This window comes from Lepus europaeus, unplaced genomic scaffold (genome assembly GCF_033115175.1).
Source record: "Lepus europaeus isolate LE1 unplaced genomic scaffold, mLepTim1.pri SCAFFOLD_3_1, whole genome shotgun sequence".
Taxonomy (NCBI): Eukaryota; Metazoa; Chordata; class Mammalia; order Lagomorpha; family Leporidae; genus Lepus; species Lepus europaeus.
This window is the reverse complement of record NW_026909276.1, coordinates 2,162,812-2,179,094: the sequence shown is the minus strand read 5'-3', so window position 1 is coordinate 2,179,094 and position 16,283 is coordinate 2,162,812. Positions and strand designations below refer to the sequence as shown.

Sequence of the window (16,283 nt, the reverse complement as noted above, 5' to 3'; positions counted from 1 at the left end):
TACTCTAATCAGCCTTCCTAAAATTTACAAATTTTTTTCTGGCAACAGTGAATTTGGCTTGTCATATAAAGCTCTTTGAAGGCTCTTGTTAAACTTGTTCCTCTTTGAAAAAGTAAATTTTACTGTGTGATACTGCAGGAGGTAAATTTTTGATGTATAGGAAATTTGAAAACCAATTACGCTTAGTCTCTAATTTCTGATTTACTTTATAGAACAGAAATTACACAGATAAATTTCACTTTGTCTAATTTTTTAAAATAGTTACTTATTTATTTGACAAGCAGGCATAGACAGACAAGGGGAGAGACCAAGAGAGAGGTCTTCCATTTGCTAGTTCACTCCCCAAATGGACACAATGGTCAGAGCTGGGCCAATCTAAAGCCAGGAGCTTCTTCACACATGGGTACAGGGGTCCAAGTACTTGCACTGTCTACCACTGCTTCCCCAGGTCATTAGCACAGAGCTGGATTGGAAGTGGAGCAGCTGAGGTATGAACTGGCACCTGTATGGGATACCAGTGCCACAGGCAGAGGCTTAATGACTATGGCACAGCACCGGCCCCCACTTTACCTAAATTTACAGCAAACCCATGAGTTGCACCAGAATGCAATTTTCTTTTCTTTCTCCTTCCTTCCTTCCTTCCTTCCTTCCTTCCTTCCTTCCTTCCTTCCTTCCTTCCTTCCTTCCACATTGCATCCAAGGACATGGACCAGGGAGAGAGGCTTATGATTACTGTGTGCAAGAACTCTCCTGTTGGGGGTCAAAGCATTTGACAAGGAAGCTCTCCTAGATTAAGTCCGCAAGCGCCTCTCTCAATAACAAGCAAGAGAAGGTGTGCTAACTGGAGAGCATCTTTGGTTTAATTAACTCCAGGAGGTCTGAGTGTTGCTGGGGTCCTTATTGGGATATATCATGGGTCAAAATCATTTGAATGTGACTATTCACCACTAGAGGGCTCTGTAGGGTCAATTACATTTTTACAATCATTGACATCTGATTCCCCACTGTTGTCCCCAGCTGCTCTGCTGGGGAAGAAAATCTGCTCCATTTGTGGGATACTTAAGTCCAGCAGTGGAGGAAGCATAACTGAAAGAGCCCACAGCTGAGGTCAAGGCATAAAGACACTTGCTTCCATGTGAGAATGACTGAGAATACCGTCTTGGTTGGGTAAAAGTCATCATGAAGAGGATCAAGGACCTCTGTGTCTCCAAGTGTGTTTCTACCTCCCAGCTGTGAACCCAGAATAGGGTATCCAACAAATAAACAATGATTCCATACTTCCATGTGGTGCTTCTCTGCTTAACATTGCCTGCTGAAATCTTTTTGTTCCTATGTATTTTTACCCAGCATAGTTTGTCTTAATTTTCTCACTTCTGCCTGACAATGTCCAACAATTTGCACACTGTGCTCTTTACCTGCACACCCTGCCAGTACTTTTTCTTGATGTGCATTATAAACCTGATAAATTGCCCTAATGACTTTTATTACTCCATCATTGTAAAAATGCCAGTATTGTGTTCTTTAATAAGTTTGGCATAACACTGAAAGGTGGGAGCCTTTTCCATTGAAGCCACTGTATTTTTTCTCACTAGTGTTACCTAGATTAGGAGTAGTGATATCCTCTGATTATACCTTCAATTTGAACTAAATTCTAAAACATGAATAAAATTACTGATAATGAAGATGAAGCTGAAGAGAAGGAAACCAAGATTGGGCACTCTGATGGTGTGAGTGAGCTGTTTATGGGTGATCTGTTCTTTATATAAAACCTACTGCTGCGGGTTTGCCAAGTTACGTACCACTCAATAACCTTCTTTCACGTATCTTTAAGAATTCTGTCCCAAATCTCTTCTCTTAATTTCACTTTCACAGAAAATGAAGTTTTGAATAAACCTGTTAGTTATGGATTTCAATTACTTGCAGAAGTTCTGTCTTGCTAATGTGCCAGTCACTGATGCTAAAAGTTGCTTCTTGTCTTCTCTCTCTCAGCAACAATATTTCATGACCCACATTGCTGCTAGTGATATAGAAACTTATAGTGTTGAAGGTGTAGTCCAAAATGGAGGCTGTAATGATGAAATTCTCTGAGTGCATTATTTTAATATCAGGCATCTTAAATAATCACTTATTACATTTTTGTGTTGCTATTGACTAACAGTATCATGTTATCCTTTGTCTGTTCAGCTGAGCTATACTGCAATCTTCTTTATGGACATGATCATTTCTTTTTACCCAGAGATTAGTATTCATTACACATTTCCTCTGAGTTAGGCCACTCTCAAGGAATGAGGTTGTGTTGGTTTATAATTTAGTTATAAACTGTGGAATTCTCTGTGTGTTCTCTGTGGAAGTTAAAGTTTAAAAGAGATAATTTATCATAACCACCTCAAAGGTCCTTTGGTACATCTTTCTGAATCACTTAGAGATGAGAACTCCTTTGAAAGAAGAAATGAAGTAGCTGACACATGGAGCCACTACCTATAATGCAGCATCTCATGTAAGCATTGGATTGAGTCCCAGCTGCTCCATTATGACCCATCTCCCTGTTACTGCATCTATTTGGGGAATGAACTAGCAGATGGAAGATCTCTATCTCTCCCTGCAACCTTCTCTCTCTATCTCTGCCTTTAAAATACTGTAAATCTTATTTTAAAAAAACTTAGGGTCTAGCACTGTGGCATAGTGGGCTAAGCCTCTGCCTGTAGTGCCAGTTCAAGTTCCAGCTGTTCTTCTTCCAATACAGCTCTCTGCTTTGGTATGGGAAAGCAGTCAAAGATGGCCCAAATGCCTGGGCTCCTGTATCCATGTGGGGGAGAAGAGTGAAGCCCCAGGCTTCTAGCTCCTGGCTTCAGATTGACCCAGCTCAATCTGTTGTGGCTATTTAGAAGTAAACCAGTGGATAGATCTTTCTCTATTTCTCCCTGTGTCTGTAACTCTACCTTTCAAATGAAATGATAAAATCTTTTTTATTAAAAAAAAAGTTTAGCCTCACATTTGGAACTTTTAGTAATTTTGGATGGGTTGAGAGGAAATTTGTAAAGTTTGTGGTACAACTGGGAGCCTTCTGAGTCCTAGCATGTAAGAAGAGAATAGCGAGCAGACAGCTGGTAGACAAGACCTAATAGAGTACTACCCATAGCATTGTCTTTTTAAAGACCACAGTAAGTCCTATGGTCCCTGTTCAAAGGTCAGTGGGAAACCATCCACACAGTTGAAAGAGGAGTGTGACTTGATGAGATTTTGGTTTGTAAAATGGCCTTTTAATTAAGTACTAAAGAACATCTCCAGAGAAAACATTGAAGGATACAGTTGAATTGTAAATCTTCATTAATAATAACAAGATTTGAAGAAAGAAATGGCAGCTTTAAGGGAAATGCAGTTCAGGGAAGGGAGATAAGAATTAGTGAATATTTTATCCTAGGATGGTACTTACACCAACTGTACATATTGGGACCCTAATTTGGTGTGTTGAAGAGGATTCCACTAGGATCTGGAATAACTTGAGCATCAGAACACATAATTTCAGACTATAATACCTTTAACAAGATAAGAATCTATGAACTCACAATGATATAGCACATAATGACACAATAACTAGGACAGAAGAGTGAGCCCTTAGCTTTGATGCTAGATCAAAATATAAATGAAGAAACAATATTGGGAATTAAAACACCAGCATTTCATAAAGTGCTGATAATTAAAAATAATGAATATCAAAGGTACTGGATGAAAATTTTATAGGAAATAGGATACTGTCATAATATTAGAATATTTTTAATAAAAGTCCACACATTCCAAAAAGAAATAAAAATGTGTATATAGCACAGTATATGCAAATGCTGTAGTGCAGCAAGTTTTGCCACTGCCTGCCACACCAGCATTCCACCTGAGAGTGCTGTTGTGCTGCTTCAAGTCCCAGCTTCTCTGCTTTTGATCAGGCATATTGTGAATGCACCTGGGAAGGCTTCAGAACATGGCCCAAGTCCTTGGGCCCTGCCACCCATGTGGAAGACCAGGAAACAGTCATTCATCCTAGCTTCAGCTTGACAAAGAACTTATGCTTGTAACTCTTTTGGAAATGAACCAGCATAGATATATAGAGATAGAAAAGAGAGAGAGAGAAAGAGAGAGAGAGAGATGATAGAGATGATAGAGATAGAGATAGAGATAGAGATAGAGATAGAGATGAGAGAGATAGAGATGAGAGAGATATCGAGATCCAGCTCTCTGTTATGGCCTGGGAAAACAGCAGAAGATGGCCCAAGTGCTTGGACCTCTGCACCTGCATGGGAGACCTGGAAGAAACTCCTGGCTTCTGGCTTTGGATTGATACAGCTCTGACTGTTGTAGCCAATTCAGGAGTGAATCAGCAGATGGAAGACCTCTCTCTCTCTCTCTCTCTCTCTCTCTCTCTCTCTCTCTCTCTGCCTTTCTTTCTCGCTTTGTGTAACTGACTTTCAAATAAATAAATAAATCATTTTAAAAGATATAGATGTAGATATAGATATAGTTCCCTCTCTCATTGTCATTCTGCCTTCAAAATAAATAAATAAATCCTTAAAAGGTTGCATATGAATCAATCTGGCAGAAATTCACTAAATACCAAGTTGATAGCATGCATCATGGAATGGATGGAAGACTGAGGAGAGCCCAGCAGCAGACCAGGGAGCTTCTGATGAGAATACAGGGCGCACATTTTCTCAGAAAGGAACACTGGATAGACCCAGCTTGAGTCATCTCTGCTCTTGATACTTATTAAGAGTTTTCATATTAGAAAAGAGTCAAGGAGAATTCTAGAAAAATAACATTGACTCACAATGGGAGAAAAGATATTTTAACATAGTTGGAAAAAATGTAATAGTTCTGTGGATTGGGTTATAGTGAGGAATTTATTTTGGTTCCCTAAATTGGGGTTCATATGCTTTTTATCATGGGACCACCCTATACTTAGCAGAAACATCTTGGATCAGGGGCAAAAGTGCTAAAAGGATAATGACTGGGCATTCTCAATGAATGGGACTCACTCATGGTATTTCTGTAAGTTTGAAATAATTTCAAAATTACTCTTTTTTTAAAACTTTTATTTAATGAATATAAATTTCCAATGTACAGCTTATGGATTACAATGGCTTCCCCCTCCCATAACTTCCCTCCCACCCGCAACCCTCCCCTCTCCCGCTCCCTCTCCCCTTCCATTCACATCAAGATTCATTTTCAATTCTCCTTATATACAGAAGATCATTTTAGTATATATTAAGTAAAGATTTCAACAGTTTGCACCCACATAGAAACACAAAGTGAAACATACTGTTTGAGTACTAGTTATAGCATTAAATCACAATGTATGGCACATTAAGGACAGAGATCCCACATGAGGAGCAAGTGCACAGTGACTCCTGTTGTTGACCCAACAAATTGATACTCTAGTTTATGGCACCAGTAACCACCCTAGGCTCTCGTCATGAGTTGCCAAGGCTATGGAAGGCTTCCAAGTTTGCCGACTCTGCTCATATTTAGACAAGGTCATAAAAGAGGGTGAGGATAATAACCAATGTTCCTAAGAGTGGCATTAACCAGGTCTGACCAATTATACAGCATTAAGTGGGGAAGAGGACCACCAATACAAAATTAACTACTCTTAAAATGATCAGCAGAGAGCTGATCTCTATTCCACAGCTCCAGACCCTGGACACTTTTTTGAAGGTTGAGTAACTGATTTTGGCAATGACAGAAAGTTTCTTTTAAAATGACTTTGATGGGGCTGGTGCTGTATCATAACAGTTAAAGCTGCTGCCTGGAGTGCCAGCATCCCATAAGGGTGCTGGTTCAAGTGTCAGCTGCCTCACTTCCAATCCAGCTCTCTGCTATGGCCTGGAAAAGCAGTAGAGGATGGCCCAATTCCTTGGGCCCCTGCACCCACTTCAGAGACTCAGAAGAAACACCTGGCTCCTGGCTATGGATTGGTGCAGCGCCGGCCTTGATGGCCATTTGAGGAGTGAACCAATGGAAGGAAGATATCTCTCTCTCTCTCTCTCTCTCTCTCTCTCTCTCTCTCTCTCTCTCTCTCTCTCATACACACACACACACACACACACAGTCTATAACTCTACCTGTCCAAAAAAAAAAAAAGAGTGTCCCTCTTTCTAAAGGAGATAAAGCAGCCCAGCTTTATGTTTCCACTGCACCGGGTACAGGGAATTCCACATCTTAATGACTCACCAGGATCTTGAAGAGATGAGCAATGTTTCTGTACCCTTGCCAGGTGTGGTGAGCCACCCCTTGCATGTTGTGCCAAGGGTCCTTGTTCAGGCACCAGATGTTGGGGTGTGCAAGTGAAAGGAGAGACAGGACATGGGAACTGTTCCTCTGAAAAGTGCTGCCAGACTAAACCGGTGTGTTTTCTTTATTGATAAGGATTAGAACCATATATTGTACAGCTCATGCATGTGCTCATCTAACTCTAAGGTTTCTCTGAAACATGTTTAGGAAGACATATTAGATAAGCATGTCTAGGGAAGCAGCTGCATGTCTTTGGGAAGCCAACATTCCCACAAGGCTCAATGCTCTTCTTGTTAGTGGGCCATAAACTGTACTTAGTCCCTGAAGCCACACGCTGTGTACTAGGAAGAAAATGTCTTCTCCAAGAGTGCTTTGGCAGAAATCTTATTCTCCACAGTCACATTTTACTGTCTTTACAAACCAGCCTGGGAACAACCAGGTTGGCCAGATCTGAGTCCACTGTGTGTGTGTGAATGAACGTGACTTTGCTTCATATCTAAATACTGTCCTTCTATTTTGGATTATATATGTGTTTTGTAATTGTGCTTTGATTCATAGTAACTCATCTTTTTATGGAATTGATTAGCATTGAATACAAACTGAAAATAAATAAACAAAATGTTGAAAGAGGAAAAAAAGAATTTATCCAAATGTTCTAATGTATCCCAGAAAATATTTTTAAGTATAAAATGGTGACCACAAATGAATAACTCCCTCTTGCTCTTCTATCCAACCCTCTCATTTATTCCTCACTCAATGCTGCTCAACTTCTCCATGTACCTCTAACACTGATTGAGCTCACTGCAGAAGTGTCTGTCTCCCCACTGCACTGTGAACTTCTGCCTTCACTTAGCTCCATCTCCTGTGTTCACCACTCACTTAAATTCACTGCAATCACTCCAATGGTTAATGAGAGAATTATTCCCTTAGCAACTCCATGAAATAGAAGAGAAAAATCAAGTCTTTCATGTTGCTTCTCTGTAGGAAAATCCTTCATGGAGAAAGAAATGTTAATGTAAATGTTGGAAAATATATTATTTTATTAATTTATTTATTTTTATTTTATTTTATTTTTTTTGCCAGACAGATTTAGAAAGTGAGGGAGAGAGAGAGAGAGAGAGAGAGAGAGAGAGAGAGAGAGAGAGTTATAGACAGTGAGAGAGACAGAGAGAAAGGTCTTCCTTCTGTTGGCTCATACCCCAAATGGCCGCTACGGCCACTGCGCTGTGCCCGTCCGAAGCCAGGAGCCAGGTGCTTCCTCCTGGTCTCCCATGCAGGTGCAGGGGCCAAGCACTTGGGCCATCCTCCACTGCCCTCCTGGGCCACAGCAGAGAGCTGGACTGGAAGAGGAGCAACTGGGACAGAATCTGGTACCCCAACTGAGACTAGAACCTGAGGTGCCAGTGCCGCAGATGGAGGATTAGTCTAATGAGCCATGGCACCAGCCGGAAAGACATTATTGATTATTCTCTGGCCTGCTATACCTGGACAAGAGTCCTACCAAAATAAAATTGGAGCAACTGACACTGTGGCATAGGGGGTTAATGCCCGGCCTGAAACACCAGCATTCCATATGGGTGCCAGTTCAAGACCTGGCTGCTCCACTTGTGATCCAGCTCTCTGCTATGGCCTGGGAAAGCAGTAGAAGATGGCCCAAGTCCTTGGGTTCCTGTGCCTGCGTGGGAGACCTGGAAAAAGCTCCTGGCTCCTGGCTTCATATCGGCACAATTCCAGCCATTGCAGCTAATTGAGGGGTGAACCATCAGATGGAAGACCTCTCTCTCTCTGCCTCTCCTCTCTGTGTAACTCTGACTTCCAAATAAATCAATAAATCTTAAAAAATAAAATAAAACTGGAACTAATGTTGGATGCATTTAGAAGTCTCAGGCCAAGATGGGAGGCTGCCCATTTTCTTATAAAGGAAGATCCATTCATAGGATTCAGTTGCAATTGCATTGTCATAAATTCAACAGAGACTGGTGTATCTTCCTGCATTGTCACCTAAATACAGGGTGGTAACTAAGGAGACCAAGCTGGGGAGAGAAAAGAGATATGCCATTGCAGTCTTTCCCAACATTCCTAGATGACTCTAATCATGAATCTCCATGCATTTGGGAACAGCCTGCCACCAGACCTATTCACAAGCACCTGAAGAGTGACCAAAGACCAACAGGGGAGCCCTTTGCTTATCCAGGGTCAGGTAGAAGAGGGCTTGAGTACTGTATCTCACAAGGGCAGCTGTCACTCTAAGGTAAGTGACATATACATGTGTCTACATACACACACACCAGATTTCTTTTTTTTTAATTTTTTATTTCATAAATGTGAATTTACAAAGTGCAACTTTTGTATTGTTGTGGCTTCTCCCCCAACCTCCCTCCCTCCCGTGGCCCTCCCCTCTCCCTCTCCCATCCCACCCTTTATCGAGTTTCATTTTCAATTACCTTCATATACTGAAGATCAACTTAGTATATATACTAAGCAAGGATTTCAACAGGCTGCATTCACACAACCGCACAAGGTATAGGGTATTGTTCAACTAGTAGTGTTTTAAAGTTTCATAGTAAAACACATTAAGGACAGAGATCCTACGTGGGGAGCATGTACCCAGTGACTCCCGTTGTTGATTTAACAATTGGCACTCTTATTTATGATGTCATCAATCACCCGAGACTCTTGCTATGAGCTGTCTAGGCTATGAAAGTTCCTTGAGTTCACCGACTCTGAACTTGTTAGGTCAAGGCCGTGTCACAGTGGAGGTTCCTTCCTCCCTTCAGAGAAAGGCGCCTCTCTCCTTGATGGCCTGTTCCTTCTGCTGGGGTCTTGTTCACCAGGGTCTTTCATTTAGATTGTTTTTTTGCCACCGTGTCATGGCTTTCCATGCCTGTGAGACTCTCATGGACCTTTTAGCCAGATCCGAATGTCCCAAGGGTTGATTCTGAGGCAGGAGTGCTGTTTTGGGCATTTGCCATTCTATGAGTCTGCTGTGTGTCCTGCTTCCCCTGCAGGATCATTCTCTCCCTTTTAATTCTATCCTTCATTATTTGCTTACACTGATCTTATTTGTGAAATCTCTTTGACACATACCCTATCTTTTTGATCGGTTGTGTATTTATACTTATCACTTTACCAAGTGCGCTGGCATTGGTACCTGCCTCCTTGGTAAGATTGATTTGAAATCCCCTGGCACATTTCTAGTTCCACCATTGGAGGTAAGTCCGAGTGAGCATGTGCCAACCTATATATCTCCTCCCTCTCTTATTCCCACTCCTATGTTTAACATAGATCACTTTTCTGTTAATTTTAAATGCCTAAGAATGATTGTGCATTGATTACAGAGTTCAACCAGTGGTCTTATGTGGAACAAACAGAGCAACAACAACAACAACCACAACAACAAAAATACTAAAAGGAATAAAATAGTAAGTTGTTCCTCAACAGTCTAGACAACGGCTGATCCTGTCATTTTCTCTCATAGTGTCCATTTCACTTAGCAGCAACAACAACAAAAAAAAGATTTCTAAGATTTTTTTCATCTAAAAATTCTATTTCTACTGAATACCATACCCTTCCCACCATTCATAACTACCCTTCTAATTTATGCTTCTTGTATTCTATTTTTTTAAAGATTTATTTATTTTATTTGAAAGTCAGAGTTACACAGAGAGAAGAGAGGCAGAGAGAGAGAGTTCTTCCATCTGAGGGTTCACCCCCCAATTGGTTGCAATGACCAGGACTGTGCCAGTTCAAAGCCAAAAGCCAGGAGCTTCCTCCAGGCCTCCCACATGGGTGCAGGGGCACAAGGACTTGTGCCATCTTCTACTGCTTTCCCAGGCCATAGCAGAGAACTGCATCAAAAGAGGAGCAGCTGATGGCTGGCACCGTGGCTCAATAGGCTACTCCTCTGCCTGTGGCACTGGCACACTGGATTCTAGTCCCGGTCAGAGCACCAGATTCTGTCCCCGGTTGCTCCTCTTCCAGTCCTCTCTGCTGTGGCCCTAGAGTGCAGTGGAGGATGGCCCAAGTGCTTGGTCCCTGCAGCCACATGGGAGACCAGGAGAAGCACCTGGCCCCTGGCTTTGGATCGGTGTGGTGCGCCGGCCACAGCACACTGGCCGCAGTGGCCACTGGGGGATGAACCAACGGAAAAAAGGAAGACCTTTCTCTCTGTCTCTCTCTCTCACTGTCCACTCTGCCTATCAAAAAAAAAAAAAAAGAGGAGCAGCCGGGACTAGAACTGGCACCTGAATGGGATGCTGGCACTCCAGGCCAGGGCGTTAACCCACTGAGCCACAGCACTGGCCTCTCATATTCTACTTTTTTAAAAAAATATTTACTTAATTGAAAGACAGAGTTACAGAGATAGGTAGAGCCAGAGAGCGATCTTCCATCCACTGGTTCACTCCCCAAATGACCACAATGACCAGAGCTGAGCCAGTCTGAAGCCAGGAGCCACAAGGTTCTTCCAGATCTCCCACACAGGTGCAGGGGCCCAAGGACTTGGGCCATCTTCTACTGCTTTCCCAGGCCATAACAGAGAGCTGGGTCAGAAGTGGAGTAGCCAGGATTCGAAGAGGCACCCATATGACATTGCCAACACTGCAGGTGGGGCTTTAAACCACTGCACTACAGCACTGGCCTCTCTGACTACTTTAAATACTTCATATGTTGGAATCTGACAGTATTTGTCCTTGGAGACTGATGTTTGTGGTTAATTTCACTTAGAAAAATAACCTTACTGTTCATCCATGTCACAGGATTTTCTTTTCTCTGTGCCTGGATAACTTTCCACTGTGAGTGCAGGCCACACTACAAGTCTTGGCTACAGTGAATTATGCTGTGGCAAACAGTGCTAATACTTTATTTATATTGAACTTTCAATACCTTTAGATATATAATCAGAACTGAGATTATCAGATCATATAAAAATTTTATTTTCAATGTAATGAAGAACATTCTACCATTTTCTGTGGTGGTTGCATCATTTTACATTACCACCGACACTGTACATGTAGCTGAAAATCTTTATATCTTCATCAGATTATGCACCTGGGGGTTTTTTGTTTGTTTGTTTTTAAAGAACAGGAGCAGGAGGTTGTATTGGCCATTACCAGACCATGGTTATAAAGATCCCTCTCCACTTGCACTCAAGGTGAATCAGCATTGGGCTTCATTGTCAATGTGGTGAAATTGCCCATCACCCAGGGAGAAGTGTATGACTCTGTTAAGTACATTTTCAACTTCCTGCAGTGGTTCTAAAGCCAGGTCTGGAGGTATCATAACCCCATCTGGCTATCAATAGTTTCTGTTCCAGGTAACTTTCTGTTAACAAGGTCAAGCACAGATTTCTGTCTGAACATTTCTCTAGCTTAGGATTCACATGAAAGATGAGTGCCAGCACAACATTTCTCTTCCCATTCTGCCTGCCATGACCTAGAGTGTAGACCTAACAGGCTGACCCAGATTTTAACTCTTCCAATAAATTGTTCCTAGATGGGATAGGACAGCCTACATGAGGCTCCCAAAAATACCCACAAAAGGGGAAGTAGTGTTGCAATGCTCAAGTGGGATCAGAGTGGTGACCTTGCCTAGAGTTTCCTTCTTAGGGACAACCCATGTCACCATGGGATCCTTCCTGCCCAAATGCCCGAGGTATCAATAGCAAGAGCTGAGCCAATATCTCAGTTATAAAGTATTCACATCCAGGGTTTCTTGAGGCTGGGCCCCTGGAAAGTCAGGACAGAGCAGCAGAACAGATGGCTTTTCCCAGTGGGGCTTCAGCAAAGAAAGCTTAGACACCCTGAGTTAGAGGTTCTATTGTAGACTTTCATCAAGAAATTGATTTCATTTCTTGGGATCCTCTTTCATGGGATTCCTCAGCAGAAAAGACCTCTCCAAAGTCTCATCCTCCATCTGCCTTAGGCCATGTCCATAATCACACACATGTATGCCACATAGCCCAATCTGAAAACCCCAGGGAGTGCCTGGGTACAATCAGGACCCAGCTTTGCAGAGGCAATCTGAGTTCCAAGAGGGTTCCCTCTACCCTCTCAGTTATGTGACCCTGAAATATCACCATACCTCCTAAAGACTCTGTAGCCTGAGCAATGGCAGTTACTGGGAGTTGGTGGTGGTGGAATTGTAAAAACGTTCATTCAATGTGTAGAGAGTTTCAGTCTCATAAGGAAAAACAGTTCTGAATATTGGGCCCACAGCAATGTGCATATATTCAACACTACTCAACCATACCTTAGAAATGCTTAAGATGATAAAATTCATCAGCTATATTTTTTTGTCAGGACTACAATTACAGTACATTTTAAAAGTGGTCAAATAGGGGCTAGACCTGTGGCACAACAGGTTAAAGCCCTGGCCTGTAATGTCAGCATCCAACAAGGGTGCTGGTTCAAGTCCTGGGGGCTCCACTTCCCATCCAACTCTCTGCTAATATGCCTGGGAAAGCAGAGGAAGATGGTCCAAATACTTGGGCCCCTGCACCCACATGGGGGACCTGGAAGAAACTCCTGGCTCCTGGATTCAGATTGGCTCAGTTCAGCCCATTGTGGACATTTGGGGAGTGAACCAGCAGATGAAGATCTCTGTCTCTACCTGTCTTTCTCTAACTCTGCCTTTCAAATAAACAACACAGATCTTTAAAAAAAAAAGTTGATGTGAAAAGAAGTAGCCAAATACACATCTCATAAAAGTTAATATGTTATGTTTTCTCAGAAGTGCAGTTAATACTAATTTTGTACAGTATCTTATATTTGCCCATTTTCATAACAATAACATTCCTGATTCCATTTTGCTGAGTTGCTATGTCATTTTTTTTGAAATAGGAATCAGATGCCATCCTCTCTCACTGAAGACACTGATGACAGAGTGCAGAAGCCATGTTCAAGGTGGGTGTGGCCTGGGTTTCCTCCCTCCTGGCTGTGTTTGAGGGAGACATAATTTGGTCACCCCTGGGCATCTTACACTAAGTGGAAGCAGGTGTGCCTTGTGCTGAACAGAGAGACAGTGTGTCCACAGCCAGGGCTAAATCCTGGGGCCTGTGCATTCCCTCATAAAATGTGCACACTTGAGCCCCAACTCCTCATGCACCAACAATGCCACAGCAGGAAGAACAAGCATGACCCTTGCCCCTGCAGCAGGAGCTAGTTCTAACCTCACTTACCACTTGCACTGACAGGTGGGATGGATCACTCCCTGAAGAAATCATTGGATGATGTTCTCAATAGAAGACATGGATTTTTGCCAGGGGAAAGCATCAGAGTTTGAGGATCATGCAAGTCCAATCCCATTTCTACATAACAAAATGTTTTTTCTATTGTGTTTCTTTGGAGTAGAAGTTTTCTATTTGTTTTTTTTTTAATTCACCATTTCTTTTTTCCCTTGTGAGTATATTTATGTGTCCACACTTGCACACGCTCACTGCACAACAGGGAGGGAAGTCAAGACGGAAAGGACAGGAAGCATCCAGGAGGCACTGGCATGGGGGAGGAGAAGGGACAAAGAGGGTGTCTGTCCCCACCCGGGCCCCCACCACCTCCTAACCAGGAGGTTGACCTGGAGCTGCAAGAACAGGAAGTGCTTACTCTGACTTGGAGGAAAGTTTCAAAGTGCAGTAATCTCCTTTACAAAAAGCCTCTTCCCTCCGCACTCTGCCCCTCGATGAAGCCCAGCTCCCTGCACAGGCTGTCCTTGAGGCTTTGGCAGGACAAGGTCATGGGGAAGGGCTCTGGACCACAAGGGCTTAGGCATAGTGGCTGCTGGGCATCAGGGAGTGGTCCCCTCTGTGGTCCATCTGGTCCTGCAAGTGGGCAAACTCAGCCAGCTCACTGAGCTCCTGGAACTGTCTGTCTTGTGGCTGACCAGTGAGTGGTAAAAGTGGACAGCAAAGACGATGAAGACCAGGCCAAAGGGCACCATGATGGTGGTGGATGCAATGGCTGCTGCCTGGCCCAGGGTGATGCCACTCTCGCTGCTGTTGTTGGAGGCCGCACCACCAGCTGGGGGCTTGCTGGTAGGGCTTGGCTGCCCCCGGCTGCTTCTTGAGGGGCAAGAACTTGACCCAGCAGAGCAGCACGACCTCGGCCAGGAAAAGCAGCGTGCTGATGACGGTGGAGAAGGCCCAGGCCAGCTCGATGTGGCGATGCATGCGCTCGTGGAGCGACTCCTTCACGGAGTTGAGGTTGTCGACGTTGCTGACAGCCTCGATGTTGGGCAGGATGCAGGTGCTGATCATGAGTGCAAACAGGTGCACGGCCACCAGCACCGTGGTGCAGGCACTGAAGGTGATGAGCAGCCCCGGTGGATAGTCCTGCTCAGTGTCCAGCTGCACCTCCACCATGGCCACCATGGCTAAGCCAGACAGCAGAGCCGAGGTCCGGCTGGAGGCTTTGAGCTTGGCACTGCTCAAGTAGAGCTTACGCCAGGACAGCGCCTGCATCGAGTGTTCGTTAAGGCTCATCACCTCGGAGTAACCCTGGCCGATCAAGTCCGGGTAGCTGACTGCTGGCAGCAGCGGCGGTGGGGACCCTGGGGACTCCCCATCCCCACTGCGGTGGTTCCGGCAGCTGCCGCTAGTGGTACTGCCGCTGCTGAGGGGAAGCTCCGGATTGTTGCTGCTCTGGGGCAGGCGGGCTCCGGATGCATGGAGCACGCTGTAAAGGCGTGGGCAGGCTCGGGAGCCTGGAAGGCAGTGGCCCCCGCCCCCCACGAGGGCCCGGCCCTTATTCACCATTTTCTACATCTTGAAAATTTATTGATTCTTCTTCATCGTTCTATGTGTTTTTTGAATTCCTTATTTTGTTCCCATATTATTATTGATATTCTTGAGTGTTCCTCTGTGTACTTTTCCAGGTTGAACAACATGTATACCCAACCTCAGAACACTAGAAAATATAAGCAAATGTTGAGAACTCTGAAGGGATAAACAGCAATAGAACAAACGTAGCACATCAATACTTCACTTTCAAGAGTGGTAGATTTGAACAACACTGTAAATCAACTTTTCCTAACAGTTACACAGAGAGCATTCTACCTGACAGCAGCAGAACATGTGTTCTTAACAGCTGTCAAAAATTCTCCAGGTGGGATCATCAGTTAATTCAGAAAATATGCATCAACAATTTTTAGAAAATTGGATTCATATCATTGTCTTTCATAACTCTAATAGAATAAAAATAAAAATCAATTCCAGAAAAATGGGAAAAGTCACACATATGTGGATGTCAGTCTACACTGTGTCAAATAGCCATTGGCTTGAAGAGAAAATCAAAAAGGAAATCAGAAAATATTTCAGTGGGTACATTTTGAGTTTTGAGCTGGGATCCATAGCCACAATCACAATCCTCAAGTCCAGGCTTGGTACAAAGAGAAACCAGGTGGACATGGAAGGTCACCAGTAAAAAAGCTCTCTGAACATTGAGAACCATGGGGATCTTTAAACAGAGCAGACAGAAATCTTCTTACTGCCCACAACAAATTAAGGAGACCAGGATGCTGATGCTTATGACTGAGTTCAAAGGCAGATTGCAAATTCATATATATTTTATATACAATATAAACATTTCGTAGTCGTCTAGGCTTTATTTTATAAACGGACTGATTATACATGAGCTCCTTCATTAACATTTAGTAAATAGTTCAGTTTGTTCATTCAACAAATGATCTTCACATGTCAGGCATTAGACACTATTCTAAGTATTTGGGATGGAGCAGCAAAAGACACACAATCAGGAATGCTGCTTTTTAATAGGTCACACACTAGATATGAGAAAATGAATGAAAACTCACACTGATGCTGTCATAAGTGCTATAAAAATGTCAGTGTGGACAGAGAAAGAACTGGGATATAAAGAAGCTGCTTTGAGTACTCGAACAACAATCAATCCATTTCCTCCTAAAGTGTAATATCCCCCAGAATCTTGATCCTGAAGGGAGATATTTTAGAGATTTATTTATTTTGTTGAAAGGCAGAGTGAAAGGAAAGATGATAC

The 16,283-nt window shown here is 43.2% G+C and overlaps 2 pseudogenes; both read right to left on the bottom strand.

Moving 5' to 3' along the window:
- Nucleotides 1-937: 937 nt before the first annotated feature.
- On the bottom strand, nucleotides 938-2,112 carry LOC133755083 (BRISC complex subunit Abraxas 2-like; annotated as a pseudogene).
- An 11,923-nt stretch (nucleotides 2,113-14,035) lies between these two features.
- Nucleotides 14,036-14,937, bottom strand: LOC133755294 (calcium release-activated calcium channel protein 1-like; annotated as a pseudogene).
- Between the last annotated feature and the right edge of the window lie 1,346 nt (nucleotides 14,938-16,283).